This window comes from Cryptomeria japonica, chromosome 5, assembly GCF_030272615.1.
Source record: "Cryptomeria japonica chromosome 5, Sugi_1.0, whole genome shotgun sequence".
Classification (NCBI taxonomy): Eukaryota; Viridiplantae; Streptophyta; class Pinopsida; order Cupressales; family Cupressaceae; genus Cryptomeria; species Cryptomeria japonica.
The window spans coordinates 884525052-884545135 of NC_081409.1; the positions used below are offsets into that span (position 1 = coordinate 884525052).

The 20084-nt window shown below is 36.2% G+C and overlaps 1 protein-coding gene across 1 annotated transcript in view; it reads left to right on the forward strand.

The window, feature by feature from the left end:
* Positions 1-20084, forward strand: part of LOC131028010 (uncharacterized) — a 114803-nt gene that overhangs the window by 28104 nt on the left and 66615 nt on the right. The gene's annotated exons all lie outside the window — the stretch shown is intronic.

Consider the following 20084-nt stretch of genomic DNA (forward strand, 5'->3'; position numbering starts at 1 on the left):
CAAGAGAATCTAAAACTTTGATAACACATTTTAATATTAATTCACATTTTTAATTCTCCTTTCTCATGTATACCTAGTTGAAATTACTCGATTAGAGCTTCTAAGAAGTATCTCTTTTTCTTGAAATTACTCGATAAGAGCTTCTAAGAAAGATTAAAGATACAATATTGGAATAGCTTTTTAAAAAAAAATAAAAATTATCTATGTTTAATTTGCTGTATTTTGTTACAGATATATATTCCAAATTTTGTAATAGCGACTGTTCTAAAATTTGGAACCACATGCTTGATGCTTTACAAATCTCTTTGTATTTATATTCTAATATTTCTTTCAAATTGTACTATGCAAGCACATTGACCAATTTTGGTAATTTGTGGACATGCATGTACTTTCTTTATTGTTCTTTATTGTCTCATTCGTGGGTCCTTCACTTCCATTTTGATTATGATGGGACCTTAGATTATTGATACATATATCCTCCATGGTTTGTTGACTCTTACTTTGCCATGAAATTGTTGTTGAACCCACCAAGGAGAAGATGTACATGGTTGTGGACCATTGAGTAACTACAAATCTTTCCCAATTGAAATTTATATACCCTATTAAACCAAATTCTTCTCTCCTCTAGTAGAATATGCCAAAGTCAAGAGTACATTGCAGAACTCGCTTTGCAGCTATCTAATGGGAGAGCTTTGGTTTTGACAAAAATGAGGGAGACAGCTAATAGCAAAACAAAGATGCAGTCTAGTGGTTGTAAGACATATCAAGCTAACCACCAATTGTCTGTAGTGTTATTCATTGGTCAAGAATGAATCATAGGACGTTGACAACTTCAACCGACCTATGTAGGTGTAGAAGATGAGTTACAATCTGCCATTGCAACATGCTCTAGAAGACTCTATTTGATTTGAACCATGAAGATTCTATGATTTGATTGTCAAAATTCAAACCCTAAGCAATAATGTAGGAGGCTTAGATCAAACATGTTAAAAGTTGCACATAAATCTGATTTTAGTTGTTGAACTTTAGTGTTAGTGCTATTTATGATGGCACGATCATCCACATTTACAATAAGAATTCCAATATCATTGCTATCACTTTTGACATAAAGACTCCTCCTGAATCCAAAATCTCTTAGATGATCATCAATTTTTAGATCACAGGCTTCATGATCTTGGTTAAGCTTGTACAAGGACTTAGTTCATTTGCAAAGTAGATGTTATTCCAAGAACTTGAAAAACCTTAGGCTGTACCATGTAGACTTCCTCATCCAAGTTGTCGTTCAAGAAGGCACTTTTGACATCCGTTTGATACACCTTCCAACCAAATTAAGTGGCTATAGCTGATTGAGAAAGTTCATCCTCATGTACACCTTCCAAGGCGTAATAGTACCATTTAGGTATTTTATGTATCTTAGGTGAATGTTACAAAGGTGAGTTCTCAACTGGAGCCTTAGAGTGGTGTAACATGCATTCACTAAGGAAATATGTAATCTAATGCATAAGCATAATTTTATCAATTTAACAATACAACATAAGGAAGAAAGAGAGGTTTAGAGAGTATAGTTTTTCTTGATACACATTCTGATCTTTAATTAGAATTTTCATTGTTTGGGAGAGGGAAAGTATCATCAGGGCGCTTTTCCACCCAACCATGGACTTACTAGTCCCCTGTGCCATTTTCAATTGGAAAGACGTGACCCTTCGCAGGGAAATAAAAGAAGTTGGAAACATGCCATCTGAGATTGGTGTTCAACCCTACACAATCCCTAGTCGTTCACACACCATAGGCTACTCTTAACTAGTATGACCTCTAATTGTGTTGTATATCTGGATTAATGAACTAACTAACGCTTGCAATAAGTAGCATCACCTTGGCCAAAGGATTTAAAGTTGCAACACGCTATTGCATGTAGTCATTGTTCTTCACCCTACTCAGCAAGACTTATCTAATGAGGATTCCAAGCCATCAAGACTATTTCATGAGCTAATGGCAATTAACTTTTTAAAAGCTCATTGGCTGACCTTCAGGTTTAGGTTCATCGTGGTGACACTAATTCTCATGGAATAATTCTCAAATGAACAACTTCCTTAAGCTTTAAGAATTCCGAGTTCTTATTTGTACTCTTGAGTTAGCAACCAGCTCACTAAGAGTGACGATCTTGTTTGAGAGTAAAGCAGATTCATTATTCAGCATGTTAATGTACCGCAACCTTATCTAGAGACTAAACCTTATCAAGAGTCATGGTAATCACGGTTGTCATTCAGATTTACCAAGTTTCTATAATTCCGAAATCCCTTAACTCAGATAAGTTGTCACTGTCTTGCTGAAAGATTCTTGCTAAAAGAAAATAAAGATAGCAACTCACTTCTTAGCAGCGATAGCCTCACTCCCAATCTTATAAGGGTTTTATTGACTTAAATACATTGCACCGCTCAACAGTCTACATGTGCAAGCTGAATAGCTAAATATGTTTTAAGTATATGCAAGCTGAATAGCTAATTACATTTCTTCTTTTTAAATTCAACTTTCCACTTAAGCTTCTGCCTAAGCAGAGGTGTAATTGAATTCTTCTTCAAGTATGAACGAATCTCATTCTCTTTTTAATTGTAAAGCATATCATTGAAAGTTATAAATACATAACAAGATTACAAGAACATGACCTGTGAATTGCAAGCTATATGGATTGCAGAAGTCCTTCTCCTTGAGAGCTGCACGTCTTAGCTTCGTCTTGGTAAGCTACAACTTATTTCAATGTTCTTCTAAGCTATGGTTCATGCAGTACCTCCGTGATATGGTTTGCTGTAAAATTCCGTTTCTATGGTGAAGAAATTATTAGTTTTGAGTGAGGATTTCTTTTCCAAAGAATTCCGTGTCCTTCTAAAAGAGACTCCCTTCTTGTATATATATCATAGGGATTCCAAATTTCTTAGCAAATTCCAAAACAGTTACGTGAATTTCCTTTTGTTTCAATGCAATTTTGAGTTCATTACAATGAATTTCCCCTTTTACATTGGATTCCAATTCCCGTGCTATCTTCCTATCTCTCCACTATGTGAAGGCGGTATATGTATGTATATGTATGTATCTTTAACCATGGATACACACACACATGTATGTGTTTGTAAAATTTATATTTTTAATTATAATAAATAAATGACTTTTATGAAAGTTTCCATTAATCATTAAGAACATAAAGAGTTAAGATAAAATAGTTTGGCCGAGAGGAATAATTACCAAATCTAAGACAAGGATGGTAAAACCCTAATCACCTATACTAACCAGTAGGGTTACCTAGCTTAACATTGGTATGTAACAAGGTGATCACAACCCTACAAGTCTCAACTTACAGATAGGGTTATAGATGGCATGGAGTCCTTTTGTTACCTCTCGTGATGATACTTTCCCTCCCTTCTCAGATGACGACGATCTTCTTGCACACACTAGGTCAAATTCATGTGGTTAGTCCGAAATCTTGACACATCTTTGTCATTGCATTTATTGATAAAAGAAGCAATCATTTCATATTCCATAATGATTAAAACTAAATCATTAACATATGTTTTGCGAATCACCATTCCATAATACCAAGGTTATAGGAGACGAGGGTGCTTGGAGACTTCGGAGATTGGTATTGGTACCGGTACAACATTTTCAAAAATAGGAGATGGGTGTACTTGGAGACGACAATTTTTTTAAATATAATTTAATAATTTATAGAAAATAGCAATTGCACTGGTAGACATGTATGCAAAATGTGGAAGTGTTCACACAACATTTGAAAATTGTTTACACTTACATTTGAGTTTAAATAAATAAGCCAGGTGCGTAAAAAAACAAAACTATATGCAAAAAGCTGTGAGCATTCGCATGTGAACTATATGCAAAACATGGTCTCATCATATGCCATGATTGTAGGGTTTAAATGAATTAAAACAAATGTAAATTAAAAAAAACATAATATTCAAACCTGGTTGCAATTGTTTGGGTGAGTTTCACTATTCTAGGGCTAAAGAAACGCTTCCAAGGGCAGATGAAAATGCAAAACAATTTTTTGTTTGTTTTGTTTTCTACCTAATACCTTGCATTTTTCTAGAGGAGATGTGTGGGAGATGCCAAATTTCCCGGCAGGATACTGGGAGATGGTGGGAGATGCAGGCTAAAAGTCTTTGGGTTGAAATGAAGACTCCAGGGACGCAAAAAGAATCAGAGACAAGTCTCTGTCTCCGAGACGCGTCTCTTGGCAACACTGCATAATACTAAGCAACAAGTATCAATGCATAAAATAACATCAAAATTTTTAGGGCACAAATGGGACGTAATAAGTGGGAACACTTGCAGTCTCGTGTCTTTGATAGACGAGTGGTAAAGAACTAGCCAAATGTTGACTTAATGAATTGGAGGGTTCATCCTTCAAAGGTACCTTAATACTAGATTCAAGATCTTTGTTGACTTTTTGTTGAACATATGAAGAATGTTTGTCTCTTTAATATCAACATCCTGATTAATAATAGATTCGTTAGTAGAAATAAAAATAAGCCTTTTTGTCTTAGATTATTCATTATAACCAACAAAGAAATACTTGATACTTTTGGAATATAGTTTATGTCTTTTTTGTTCAAGAACTAATGTGTATGCAGCTGAACTAGTAGCTTGAAAGATGTTTCCTCAAGTTTGTTATTGGTTTAAGCTTCTTAGGTGTGATTTTTTGCAAGGCTTTGCATAGACATCTATTTAGGATAGAAACCCTTGTGTTTATGACTTCCTCCCAATATTGGTTGGGCACATTGTTGCTGACCATCATGCACCATTCCAGTCCTGTTATGCCTTTCAACCGCTTCATTTTGTTGTGGAGTGTATGGTGTTGTTAACTAGCATTGAATATCTTTTCTTCACAAAATTCCTTGAATTGAGTGGAGGTGAATTCCTCCCATTATTGTACTGCAGTATCTTGATCCGAAGCTCTTTAAATGTTTGCACCATTGCTTTGAATTTGAGGAAAACTCCATAACAATTAAACTTCTGAAAAAATTAAACTCACTTTTTTTTGGAGAAATCATCCACCAATAATAATTACTGTGAATTGTTGATAATGGGAAATTTCTATTAAGGCTGACAAATATTTGCATCAATGAAACCAAAAGCTTGTTAGCATGCTATGCATCTTTTGTAAGAAATGACTTCCTCTTTTGTGTTGCAGTCAAATATTTAACACACAAATCTTGTTTTCCTTGTATAATTTTGTCACACATCCAATGCCTCATCAGTTGTGAGTATCTTGTGACTCTAGATATTACAATTTTTCCTAGTGAGTTTTGTGCCTCTGACAACACTAGATTTTAAATATTTGTCATTATTCTTAAAAAAACACTTTCCAAAAGCCCAACAACCCCTCTAAATTTGACCTAGAAAGCTTTTTTAGAAAATATTTAAATATGATATTGTGATTTTTTGCCTTTTTAAAATGCTTTTCGATTAGAACCCTCAAATTTCGAAACACTACTATTTGTTTTAATAAATTACTTCGAATTTGAAAGCCTCTCCCTCTAAATTGAAATTTGAACATCCTAGAATTTACAAATGATGTTTCTAAAACCAAAGGGAATTTATTGATAAAAATAATATCCAAATATTTTGCACTAGTTGTGATTGGCAAACATTAATTTTTTGACCTTTGACAATCTGCTTCATTGTGTGTGCCTAGTGATGATCATTTGCTCCATATTTGCCAAAAAAATCACCTAGGAAATTTATAGTGGTTAAAACTTTCGCACAACTTTATTAAATTGCCCTTTTATGTGCCCTAGGTATGAATTTTAGACACCCACCTCAAAAAATGCAAGGCTTGTAACCCATGTGACCTTAAAAAAACTGCAAAATTTGTAAGGCTTTCAACAAAATGATGAGATTTTTTTTTGTTTTTTGTGTCTTGCAAATTTTTGAAATTTTGCTTTTTTTTTTGTTGTTCTTAACCATACAACTATATTTTGCACCCATGTAGAAAAAAGCTAGATGTGATATATAGTTTGCAACTCGTGATTTTTGGTGTGAAAATGGGGATTTTTTTGACTTCTTTTGTTGCACAATTTCCCACCTATTGCTATCTTTTGGAATACAAGGTTTCTGAGTAGCATCCCTTGACAAAAGGCTACTCGAGATCCTATTAGTGATCATAGACCAAAAGACATTACTTTTATCTAGAAATCAAAGCTTTTAAACGGAGATATGGCAAGTATATATTGTTTGTATAGGAGCATAAGGATCTTTTCGAGGTTGGCTTGCCTTTGTTCCTCATAGAATCAATTTGTCTTGGTGGGTTGTGTTGTGCATAATACACACACCCCATCTTTTTCAATAGGGACCCCTGTTTGTTTGTACCTTGCTTTGCGTAGAAAGAGAAGGGGCTATGTTTGAAGTCATTCTTTCTTTTTTGTGCTTTCCAATCGCCTTGCTCAACCTGATAAGAAGGGATGAAGGCGCTAAACCCTGGCAAAGTCAAAGCAAATGATAAAGTTCAGATATTTTTAGGGCAAATCGCTTCTTATTTGATATTGTGCCTCTGAGGCGTCGAAAATAGTTTCAAAATCAAACCATTAAGCATGTCTTCCAAGCGCGTAAGGAATCCCAAAAATAATACCTTGCTAAAGTTCGTTTTTGACATTTTTCAGAGCCATAGCTTCCAATCGCGTTGGATACTTGCTGAGTTCGGCGTTTTGGAAGGTGAGCACAAAGTTATTTCTCCTTGTCGTCGCCCCTACAAATGCTGATGAAAGCCCCAAACTTTGCACGAAGTTAATGGGTCGAAGTGCAAAATGGAAAATGCGATATTGACTAACGTTGGGAGTTTGTAATATTAGGTTGCCCATTCATTATCGAGCCTTCTATGGCCGATAAAAATACCGAGGATCAAACACTCAGAGCAATCAAATAAGTAAGTTTGGGCACTAAGTTTTTGGATCATTTTGCCTGTCATTTCGAAATCATTTGTTTTTGCCGACTGAAATACCGAAAGGGAGTTCGAATAATTGAAATTTCTAATGTATTAAGAGGGAGAGCATATTGTTTTTATTTCACACTCCCACTAGCCTGTTAAAATCGCTGATAAAAATATCGAGGGTGGTGGTTGCATAAGTCAAACTTAAAATTGAAAGTGAGTTTGGATTTTTCTTAGAAGGAAAATCATATTTTTTGATTCCCTCTTGTCAATATCGGGCCAAGCGTAACAATAATGGGTTGTAACAAAATGTGGGTTTGGGCATCTCATTTTAATGAAATCATTTTGTAGCCTAGGAAGAATGCCGATGAAAATATTAGAAGGTATCAAGGCACGGTGTAATGAAAATGTAAAAGGACATAAAGTTCAAACTTAGGCAAAGGATGCATAAAATAAGCATTAGGCGTCAAATTGAAAATGAGGTCTTGCATTTAGTCGAAAATATCCCAAACTTGCCAATGAGATAATGAAAAGGGTAAAAAATATAAAATGTCCGGGTCTCCTTTGTAAGACTCTTTATTATTTTGCCTCCTCAAGGTGAGGAGATTGTTGAACAAAATGCCAAAAGGGGGTATGATGTTTCAAATGACAAAAGAACAAAGGATAAAAGGTTCAGTGTTTTACGTTTTTGAGTGCATGGTTGATTGATCCTATATTTGCTTGTCTGTGTAGGATGAATGGAACCACGTTGGACGACATGAAGAGATCCAACACACAGACGAAGCTGTGATCGTGATGAAGCTGGAAGGTGAACGTGTAGCACACAAGATCGAAATGATGATCATGGAACAATGAGGAATGTATTGCAGAGTCAAGACCAATGTGATGCTGTTTTGAGTCTCTGGAAGATAATGTCAGACACATTGAATGCTACCCAAGAATATGCATAAACTGAAATACACAGCTGGAAATTCTAGAAAAATCAGTTTGATTGTAAAAACAGAAGGGCTTTATTGTAAAATAACTACTTGTGGGCCCCCACTAATGCAATTCAAAACAAGAGAGACACAGGTTAGTTATTGCTCAACTACTTGATTTGCCTTGAGCCCAGAAAAGTTGTCTTTTGGCCAAAATTGATGTCAATCAGTTGTTGATGGCTAAGAAAGTGGTTGAAAGGGATAGCTGAGAAGTTAAAAGGTTTAGGTAGTTAGTGTTGACCACCCCTATAAATTTTTGCTTAAAATGTGTTGTTTTTGTCTCCAAGGCACGTTTTACGAGGTAGAAAACTCATATTTGTTAGTGTCAAATCATTGGGGGGTGTCTTTGTCATCGTTGTCCAAGTTTTGGTCTTCTTTTTCCTAGCTTTTTGTGCAATTTCGGGTTACAGAGTAGTCACTATAGGTTGAAGATTTTACTCTTAATGCATGCTTCCCGAGGCAAGTTTTTTGCTTCTTGTTGAATTGGATTGATCTTCAGTCCATCCTCGATTCACGTTTCAAATTTCATCGCGTTTCGAGTTCGTTTGCTATGTTTTTCCTTCAATTTTGGGTTTTTTCTTCCTGATTGCAGGTGGGAAATTTTCCTTCTATTGCAGGTTAGGTGTTTTCTTCTGTTTTAGCGTTGTAGGGTTTTTTTCTAGCAATTACAAGTGCACTTTATTTAAAACTTGTAACATGTAACTTGCTTTTTATTTTCCCTTTTCCCTTTTTGTCTTTTAAGCTGTTGTAGGAACTTTTTAGACAAATTGCAAGTGAATTTAAAATTACAAGTTTAATGAGAACTTGTAACTTCTCATAAAAGTCCCTACTTTGTGCTTTTAAGTTGTAATAGGGGTTTCATTTCCCTATTTCAAGTCTTTTAAAGTTTTTAAAGTGATTTTATGTCTTGTGTTTACATGTAATGGGAATTTTATTTTTCTATATCAAGTTTTTATGTTTTTATTCCTTTTAGTTGTAATAGGGATTTTTTTTCCCTATTACAAGTTTTATGTGTTGTTTTTTGTTGTAATAGGGATTTATTTCCCTATTACGAGTCTTTATGTTCCTTTTTGTTTTTTAAACTTGTAATGGGGATTTTATTTCCCTATTACAAGTTGTTTTATTATTTCTTGTTGCTCTTCTTCCTTTCAAACCCGAATTTGTTCAAGTGAAGGAAAAGTAATGCAAACTAAAACTTGTAAAGGGGTTTTAAAAATCCGATTGCATCTTTGGAGGGCACATTTGCTTGTAGTTGGAGAGGAAAACCCGATCTGCATTCTTGCTCTCACAAATCTGATTTTTGTGGCATTATTCCCTTGAATCTATCCCACATTCTTGCTATGCTGCTGGAGATCGATGGTTGGTGCCACGCTTTTGGGATTCAACGGTTTTGGCAAACACGTTATGCATAAATGTGGGGATTTTTGGCCCTGTTTTTTGCTGTGTAAGCTCCACGTTTTGGGTGCCCATATTCCGCCATTGTTGCCGCATTTGCAACACGTCTTGCATTCTTCAATCATTGAAGAGTGTTTGAAGTCAAATGCATCTCTCTTTCCAAGTTGTTTTTTGTGGAGAGGATTAAATGCAAAACCGATTTACTTGCTGCAAGGAATATCAACGTGGTGGTATCATTGTTCTTCCCCTTTGGTAAAAAGAATTAATATTCCGGGTTTTACAAATCTGATTGCAAACAAAAGTTTTTCCCATTTTCCAAGGTTGCCATTTCCGGTTGGTATCATTCTTTCCATTTTCCCCTCATGTCAAACCCCATTTCATCCATTCATTTCACCTTCATTCATTTTTCCCATTTAAAGTCTACTTGCAGTTGGAATTTTAAAACCTGATTGCAGTTGTGTCTTCACTTGCAGTCAGCGTTCCAAAACCTGAAATTGGTCCAAAATGCACTCAAAAACACTTGAAAATGAGTCTTAAAGGTCCAATTACAAGTGCAAACTTGTGTTTTCCCATTACACATATGAAGTTGCATGTTTATTCTCCATATTTGCAAGTCAATGCTCTTGTTTTTCCACACATGTAATGCAGTCTCCAAAACCTGAAATTGAGCTTTGGCCCCATTTTTGTATCAATCTATCCCTTTCCTTGTCAGTCTTGTTTGCACACACGACCTACCAAATCAATGGATTAAGGCATGGGCCTTATTTTGCAAGCAGATTCCAAGATTGGAGGATGATACAAAGAAAGAAAAACAACATGATGGAGCTACAAAAGAAGAAGAGATACAACCACAATTCATGGATGCAAATTATAGAATGCTTTCAAGACAGAGATGGTCATAACATGAAAAGAGGAAGGCAGCCCTTTCCCTCTTGAAGAAATGATACTACCCCAAGCATGTGAAAGGTTGGAGTTCGCTGGTTAAAGACTTAAAGACTATCAAGGGTGCAAGTTCTTGTTCCAGTTCAAGATGTCATTTACCTCGATCACAAAGTATCTTGTAGCAGCATGAAGATTTTCAAAACAGAGGATGATGTAATTAGTTTCGTGTCTTCAGACACATAGAATAGTTTCAATTGTGTATTTGTAATTTTGTTTTGACAAGTTTACTTGTAAAAAAACAATTTTGTAATTGCAAGTTTATCACTTGCACTTTTGTAATTACAAGTAAGTTGATTACAAGTCAATTTAGAATAGGAATTGTAATTTTGAATAAGTCTTAGTTAGTAGTTGGAATAAGTCATGGTGGTTGAGAGAATTTCTCAAGTTAGTTGGGATCCTCTGACCTTTTTCTCAAGGTTCCTCTCTTATAAATACTTGAGGGGGTCTATTGTAATTGATATCTTTTGGCAATGCAACACAATTCTGCCACTTTGTATGTGCACTCTAAGACTTTGAGCTTAGATGTAAATCAAATTGCTTTTAATAAAAGAGGCAAGCTGTGTTGAGACTTTGTGTCAATTCAAGTTGTTATGTGACGACATTTTTGGAGTTGATTGTGAGTTTTGTTTTATTGTTCAAGAGGGATTTAAATTCAATCTTGCAGACTTTGAGCTGCTAATTGTATTTAGAGTTATATGTTTGGTTTTTAGATTTGGTCTTGCAGACTTTGAGGCGGAAAGCTCAAGTGGGAAGATAGCTTGTAGACTTTGTGCTGCTTCTATTTTTAAGACTTGTGCATGTAAGGTGAAGTGCATCATGTAGTTAGACTTTGAACTGCTACATAGTGTGCTTAGTTAGCAGAAAATCATCTAAAACGGTTGATAGGAGAATAGATAGTTGAAGACTTTGAGCTTTCTTTTTGTTTTCCTGTCTCGGGGAAGTGACGAAGGTCTTTGTGTTTTCATGGAAACTTTGCTTCCCTTTATGTTCCAAAAATCTTACAAAAAAGTCTCATTTCTATTTTTGTTGTTATTTATTTCCAATTGCTATTACTTTTATGTGAAGAGAAAAGAGTATAGTTTTTCTTGAAGGAAGAAGAAAGACTGTTGTCACACCCATATTAGATTAGTTTAGTTTGTAGATAGGGGGAGCCTTCCCTAAATTAGGAGAGTATCATACTCACACACTGTGGTTGAATTTTGCACATCCCCCAGGTGTACAAAATTTTCAACCAACAGTTAGATGTTTTAGCAGTTAGTAGATTAGGAGTAGATTAGGACTGCTGGACATAGATTGTTATAATGGTAGTTGGAACAAATCAATAAACATTCAAGTATGGTGTTTGTCATTTTGTTCTTTTCTGTTTGCATGGTTTCTCTTTTCATCAGATTAGCTAGTTAATGTTCAGTGATTCTAATGGTGAAATGTGAGGGTATTCGATTTGATTTCAGGTTCATACTATTGGGGGCTTGCTGATTGTAGGTCCCCGTGTAAGGTTAGTTTGAACCCTTTTATTGTGCTTAGTTCAATTGTAGGTGTTTGTCTCAGGCTGTGTCAAAATTGGGTGCCTAAATAAGTACCTCCAGTCTGAAAATCCTTCATTTCTTTGGAGCTTGCACTGTTCTTGTGAAGTTGTGAGGGTGTCTTGGCAAAACAAGAATTAGTTATGTGAAATCTGTCTACTTGCAACATGTTACTATCATTGTCCTTAGGCTCTCTAAAGCCTATCCCTTTTGCTTTTATTTTCCCCAATTCAAGAATCAAAGCATCGTCAGATACAGGCCAGCTTGTTGTATCCGTAAGTCCCCTTGTGTTACTAGCAAAACACATCACCGTTGAGTTATCTTAAGCTGTCAAGACCTGACAGTTGGAACCTTGAGGTTGCCCCCTTTGATCATTCAAAACAGCATTAGGGATTTCCTTATTCAAGAGAAGATAGGATACTTAGCATTCTATTTTGTGTTGACCAAAAGAGTAACAACACAATTTCCCACATCAATAGGTTGGGTGCAGAAACTCGGTCTCTATGGTTGTTTCATATCTTGACTTTGGAGAATCTATGTTGCTTACAAATGCTTGTGCTCCCACTAACTTCCTAGGTTAGATTTTTCTTTGGTCTCATATTTGATTTCTAAATTCCTTTGTTCTTGTTTTTCCTTAGTTTTTAGGTGGCTTTAATGCTATCATTGGCCTAAATGAGAAAAGAGGGGGAATTGAGCGGTTTTGCTTGTCTTCTGCCTGTTGAAGGATAGCATATCTTATCTCAACCTAGTGGATTTGGTGCCAAGAAATGGAAGTTTCACTTGGAGTAATCATAGGCTGAAGAAACACACACCCTTATGTAGAGAAGGGGTTGAATTAGTATAAGACCAACTTTTACAATTTATAAACTTTAGCAATCACAGAGTAATAATCAAAAGCATCCACACAAGTAAGATCTAACAATTTACAACACAAGATGCACACACGATTTACGTGGAAACCCTTATTGGAGAAAACCATGGCAAAATATTGCTTATGTAGCAAACTTCTTACAATCTTTGTAGGCACCAACAACCCACAGGAGACACCAATCCCCTCCACTGAGCACCAACTCAGCAAGAGACACCAATCTCCTTGAACGAGAGGCACCAACCTCCCAATCTCTTATTAGAATAGAAGGCACCAACCTTCGAAATGCAATGATTTGTTTTTGACTTCTACTTGGATCCGCCCTAGATCACCTTCAAAAATCTGCTAACTCTTCCAACAAAATCTGCCATAAAACACTGCTCTCAAATCTGCAAAATATCTCCACTCAGATCTGTAAAATGATCTTCAATGAATGCTCATGAGTCTGAAATATTTCTTCACAAAAATCCTCACCATGATCTTCAACAATCGTTCATAAATCTGCAATATATCTGCTGCAAAATATGTCCGATATTTTCCACAGATCTGCTCTTATTATGTGAAAGATCTTCAATGAATTCTTGCTTAAATGACCCTCAACCTTTTCACCCAACAGTCATGCCTCCTCAATGAGGTCGGCCTAGCAGCATGTCTACATATATTTTTTTACTATTTTTAAATGCTTTGCCCAATGTGGGCGCTTGCTCCAAGGGGGTGATTCCTCTTTGGGACCCAATATAAAAGTTAAATAAAATTAAATTTTTTCCCTTAGGAGAAAGGGTGGCTCTCATATGGGTTGGTCCATGTGCATCAGATTTAATTTTTTGTTGTCAAATGAAACTCGACTAGGGTGCCATAACTTTGGCACACATTAAAGTCTACATGCCACGATTGGCACTTTGACATCAATGTCAACTAATCCTACATAGGCATGGAATTGAATCTATCTCAAAAAGGCTAAAAGGATTTCTTGTTTCTGAATTTTGGGCTGGCAATAACTAGTCTTCATTTTCAAAGATTTGGGGTGGAAAGGGTTTGAATGTTGGCTTATTATATTCCATTCCCTAGTACTCTCAATTCCAAAATATCCACCATTCAAATTCCAATTGAAGTGGCTTCAAGATTCTTATTTGTATAAGCTTATCGAGTGATGGTGGATGGAATGTTTGGTGGTATGAAAATGCGGATCAAAATAAAATGGAAACAATGTAATGCAAGATCCAAACACACTTTCACACTCACTCAATAATGCCTTAGATCAATGTATAAATCAAATGATAAACAATAATACCATAGCAAAGACCTTGGATTGCTCCATTGTTTAGTTGATATTTACTTAAATGCTTGATATGTAGGTTGCTCTTAGAAATTTAGCATAGCCATGATAGAACAATGATCGTAGGATGATAGTTTGATACTTGATAATTGATGTTTGATGCTTGATACTTGATAATGCTTGCTAGATCTCTTGATAATAATGAAACCTCTAGTGGAAATGTATGAGTGAAGTGTTTTATTTACATGCTTCACTTAACATTTGATCGATGGCGGAGATTGATTTGAAAGATAAACGGATGATAAAATTTGAGAGAGGGTAGGACTTGAACGTAGCACATGGATTGATGAGGTGGGAGAATAAAGAGGGGTGTAATGCATAAAGGAAATAAATACACATTTATTTTATATATTTGAGGTGGGAAGATTAAATAAATTATTTGTATTTACTTGATTTTGAGAGGAAGTGTTAGTTAATCAAATGATTTTTGAAAATTATTTAATTATAGGAGAAATTAATTTAATAATAAAATTATTTAATTGTACGAGAAATTAACTTAATAATAAAATTATTTAATTAATATTAGAGTAAAAGTGATAATATTATTTAATTTATAAAGGAAAAGTTAGCTTAATTAAATAATTAAAAATTACTTAATTAATGTTGTCCTCATTTTTGTGAATAAAAAATTGAGAGCGACCTCTTTGGATTTTTGTTAAAATTTATACTGTCTTTTGGCACGCTTGCCGAGGTTGCAATTTGTTTCAAATCTTCTTTATTTTGGGTTTGTGCCTCTTTTCAATCTTCTTTGGTTAATTTTCAATTGTTTTTAGTCTTCTTTTTTGCACTTTTAGTGCAAAATCGGGTTTCAGAGACTATATTGCAAGTTGGGGGAATTTTTAACCACATTGCAAGTGAAACTAGTCCACTTGTAGTCGGGTCTCTAGGACTCGTTTACACATAAAGCCCTTTTCTTTTGATCATAAGTCACTCGTTGTCGGGTTTATAATCCCTAAGTACAAGTTATATCATAAATTGGAAAGCAAGTGTTTTTAAACACTTCCCATTGGGGAAAGATAACCGACTTCAAGTCTTTAAAACACTTGTAATCGGGAAAAAGAGACCCGACTTCAAGTGTTATTGGGCGTTCAAGCATTATTGTTCTTTTTTGAACTTGTATTGAGCTTCAAACAACTCGATTTCTTCTTTCTTTCTCCGCGTTTTCCAAGGGATTCATTTATGTTTTAGTCTTTGATTTCAAGGAGTGTCCATCTTTTGGATCGCCTATTAAGTTCCTTGAGAGGGTTTTTGAAATCTCATTCAAGATCACTTTGGCGTTTTGCTCTCTCTCTCTCAAGGGTTTCCTTTGATAGGTACTTCTTCCTTTTTATCATTTTTGTTCATGCATCTGTGGATGTTTTGAATAGATGTTCGTTCTTTTGGTTTTCCATATATGGATGTATTGTTTGAAAGCTTGTGTCTTGCAAAGTCGAGTTTGAATGTCCATCTCATATCATATTGCCCTTCGCATTCTTCAAGTCACGCCTTGGTTTTCATATTAATCTTACCTAAAATTGGGTTTTGCCAAGTCAAGCGGATGATATGGATTTGAAGTCTTCTTAATCTGCTTATCATTTGTTTCGATTCCAAAGTCTTTTTACCGTTTCAAGCTACACTTGCAAATCTGAGTTTACCTCTTACAAATTCTTTTTGATGCTTGTAGTCGGGTTTGTGTAAACCTATTAGAAATGTCCGTGGTTTTTGCACTTGAAGATGTTGATCAACTTTCCATTACATAGTTACAAGCTTAATATGATTGCAAGTCATTTCCTAAAATACCTAAGCAAAATCGCGTCTTATTCATATAAGTGCAAGTTAAAATATGCAACATACTTGCAGTTGGGTGTTGTAGACCCGACTACAAGTATGCTTTGGCATCTTGCTTTCCCTCACATGTGCTTAAAATCGGATCACAAGAAGAAGATTGCAAGTTGTGTTTGTAAGCCTTTGTAATTTCACTTGCAGTCGGGTCTTTAAGACCCGACTACAAGTAAAAGTTGCCTCATTTAAAGTTGCATCTATCATATATATGTTGAAGGAACTGTTGTGACGTATTCACACATCGCCCCATTGCAAATGGGGACCCCCACTTTTTGCTTTCTGGGGTTAGCCCTTTTGGTTTTGTTGTTAGTCGTTTTAGTGTCTTAGCCTTTGCATTGAAGGGATTGAGTCAGGTGGATCTCCTCAAGGGGTCAGGTCAATTGAGTGATTAGGGGTTATTTAGATCATTCCTAGGGTGTTTTTTGTGTACTATCTGATCACACTTCAAGTTGCTAAATCAAACCTTGGTTGAATGCATAATGTCCTCCTAGGTCCCACCCCTTACATCAAGGACAAAGCGAATTTGCCTTAAGAAGTTTGGAATGTCATCCTGATCCTCAAATGTCCTGAAATTTGGCTGTCTGGAATGTCATCCCGATCCTGAAATTTGACTGTCTGGAAAATTGGAGAATCCTCCAAAAACTAGATTTTGCATTATAACTCCTGGAGGTCCGAAAGCACTCTCAAACATCCTGACAATATATATAGAATATAACTTAAAGTATAAGTGTCACTTATACTTAAATGTTATATTCCATATATGAATCCTGACGGAGAGACTAACATGTCAATTTCGCTCCTGACCCTTCCAAAGGGTCCAGAGCGAATTTCCTTATATCTCCCTTCTTGGTCCTAATTTGCCTCATAAACCTTATCCCTATGGTGTGGTTGAGAGAGAATTGATGTGTGAAACAAAGTGAAGTGATGAAAGTTGAGGAATTTGAGCATAATTGCAAATTTCGCTCCTAACCCTTCCAAAGGGTCCAGAGCAAAATTTTTTCAAGCTCGAAATTCCCCAAAAGACCTATTTCTTCACTAAGGACATCAAATAGTGGACATACATGGCAAGGAAAGGATTCAAAGGATCAAGTCTAAAGCAAAGATGAATGAAAAAGGATGAGAATTGAGCCAAAAAGAGAATTTCGCTCTTGACCCTTCCAAAGGGTCCAGAGCTAATTTCTCCATAAAGCATTATACATTGTTCAAACCTATAAACTAACTCATTCCCAAGCATTTCTTCAAGGCAAAAGGCTTGTTTTTGATGATTAAAGGATGAGAAATGAAGTTTTGTGCAGGAAAATCAAGTAAAGCATGAATTTCGCTCTTGACCCTTCCAAAGGGTCCAAAGCGAAATTCTTAGGAAACCTTTTTTCCTCACCAAAACCTTGAAATGGATACCACTTTGAGAGCAAGTTGACTTGATGGTGATAGAATGAGGTTTGACAAGTTAAATTCAAGGCAAAGAAAGGAGAAAAGAAGTGTGAAATGAGCCTAAGGAAGAATATCGCTCCTGACCCTTCCAAAGGGTCCAGAGTGAACTTTCTTAAAACACTATTTTCCTCCTTGTTCAAGCCATGATCTTTGTTCTTAGGACATGGTGGAGAGAGGATGGATATATACTTTCTTTAGGAACTAAATGGAAGTAAAAGCAATGATGGATTTGAGGGTAAAAGACAAATTTTGCTCTTGACCCTTCCAAAGGGTCCAGAGCGAAATTTCCTAAAACCTCTATTTGCTCCTTGTTGAGACCAAGATCTTGATTTCTAAGGCATGGTTGAGAAAGAATTGATATGTACTTGCCTTCAAAAGGTGATTTAAGGCAATGAAGTAATGGAATTGAGCTAAAATGCAAATTTCGCTCCCGACCCTTCCAAAGGGTCCGGAGCGAAATTCCTAGGAGATCTAAAGTTTTGAATAAAGTCCTTGAGCAAAACCCATTCCTAAACAATTTTGGAGGCGAATGATTTGATCTTGGTAAGGTAAGGTTGAAAATGAGGTCTAATTGACCAACTTTGTCCAAATTCGCTCCTGACCCTTCCAAAGGGTTTAGAGTGAATTTCACTATAGGGCCTGTCCCTAGAGAGGATCCTGAGCGAATTTCATTCTAATGCCTTCTTGTTGATGATTTAAGGTGAGAAATATCATGTTAGAACAAATATATCATGTATACTTAATCATCTTTTGTTTGTTTTGCAGATCAACAAAATCAGGATGGAGGAGGGTTAGGCCAGGACAAGGGAGACCTATTCAAGTTCCATCATTATCAAGGACACTTCAAATGCATGGAGGAGGACTCAAGGTGCTTCTAAAGCGTTGGAAGACTTCAAGTGTTCGAGGAGTTGCAAGCTATCCTCAAGATCTTCGTCCTACCACATGGAGAAACCACAAGATATCAGAAGAAGGATCTTATAAAACTTCAAAGCGATATGAGCTACCAGAGGAGGAGTGACTTGACTGGGAAGGAGGATTCATCAAACACATGGGAGTCAAGGAGGTACTTCATTCATCAAGTACATCAAGGGCAGAGGACGATCAACCGAGGTCAGTGCAAAAGAACGTTGAAGAAGTAGATAGTTTCAAAAGAGTTAATCAAAGTTAGCTTCTCAGCATCACCAAATTGAGTATCAAAAGAGATATGAGCAAGTACCAGACAAGGTGGCATCCCAGTCACTATTCCTCCAGTCAGATAGCTCCACCTCAGCATGTCCAAATTCAATGTACCTGACTCACCAATGATGGCACAAACTTCGAGGCACCTACCCCTGACATCTATTAGTCCACATTCATGGAATGTAATTTTCTCATTGGCTAAGGAGAGTTTCTTGTAACAAACCCTAATTAGGGTTTTCATTGTAAAATCTTGGCCATTGATCTCAAATTGATCTGAGCCATCGAATTGTATTGAGAGCATTATAAAAGGCTCAAGCTCTTCATTTGTAAAGGGAATAGTTGGTTAATAGTTAGTTAATAGAGGTTAGAATAGCTAATAGTCAAGAGTTAATAGCTAGAATAGCAATTAGAATAGAGTAGGAAGAGAATGCAAGAAATTGTTGCCTTGATTGTAAATGAACTCCATTTTCATTGAAGTTATGGTGAAGTGTGTTGTTTCTTTGCAATACGCATGGTTTCTTGTTGAATCTTCATTATAGATGGTAAATGATTAGATTGAATGAAGGAAGTTACTGAATGCACTCGCGTGGAATCTGCCTAGTCCAAACCACTAGCCTCTTGCTGATTGTAAGGGCACCCTGCGTGGTCAACTGACATAAAATAAGCTTAATCTCGAGTCGTTACACGTCTATTGTTCATGCATTAACTTGAATGGTGATCAGTGTCTGATGGTGTAACGATTTGAACATCTTCAAAATTCCCTTAGAAGATCGCACTGAGTTGGTGTCGGATTGTTCAACCTGATGGTGAGACCCAGCCTAGTAGGACTCCACGTAGTCGTTCATCCATCTTCTTGCATTCTAGGTCTTAGATTAGATTCTTCAAACCCTATATCTTTTGATATTTCTTTATCTTCCAGCCAATAGATAAGATTCAAGTTCCAACAAATTAAACGCTCAGGCCATCAAACGTAAGTCCCCTTGTGATTCCAGCATAATCACATCATACCACAAGAGCTTATCCATAGGTAGAGACCCCACATATAAGAACCTTCGAGTCTTCTCGAATGATCCTTAGGCAAAATCTTCAGCATTCGGGGAAACTTTGTTCAAGAGAGGATAAGATACCTTGGTATTTTATTCTGTGTTCGCATGTGCATAAAAAACACATCAACAGGAACACAATGGACCACTGAGAGGGGGGTGAATCAGTGGTAATCAATAAAAACTTTTACTCCTAAAAGATCTAAGCTTTAGTAACAATAATTATGAAGCAATGAGCAGAGGTATCAAACACATAAGCACACACCAAAGTTCCCAGACTCGGACTCGGCTCTGACTCGGCAAGGCTGACTCGGCTCAGACTCGGCAATGACTCGGCAAAATAAGAAAGCTAATTTGATCACATACATAAACATACATCCATCACATCATAAACGTTTGATCGCCTGCTACTTTTCACAATCAATGTACATCCTCATGGTAGCATCCTTCTTCTTGTCCAACATTACAGAAGATGCAAATGGGCTAGAGGTCGACCTAATGTGTCCCATATCCAAAAACTCCGTAATCACCTTCTCAATCTCCTCCTTATGCTTCCTAAGATGACAACAAGGGGTAAAGATGACTAGCTTAACTCCCTCTTCCAATTCAGTGACATTCTGAAACCATCTATCTAG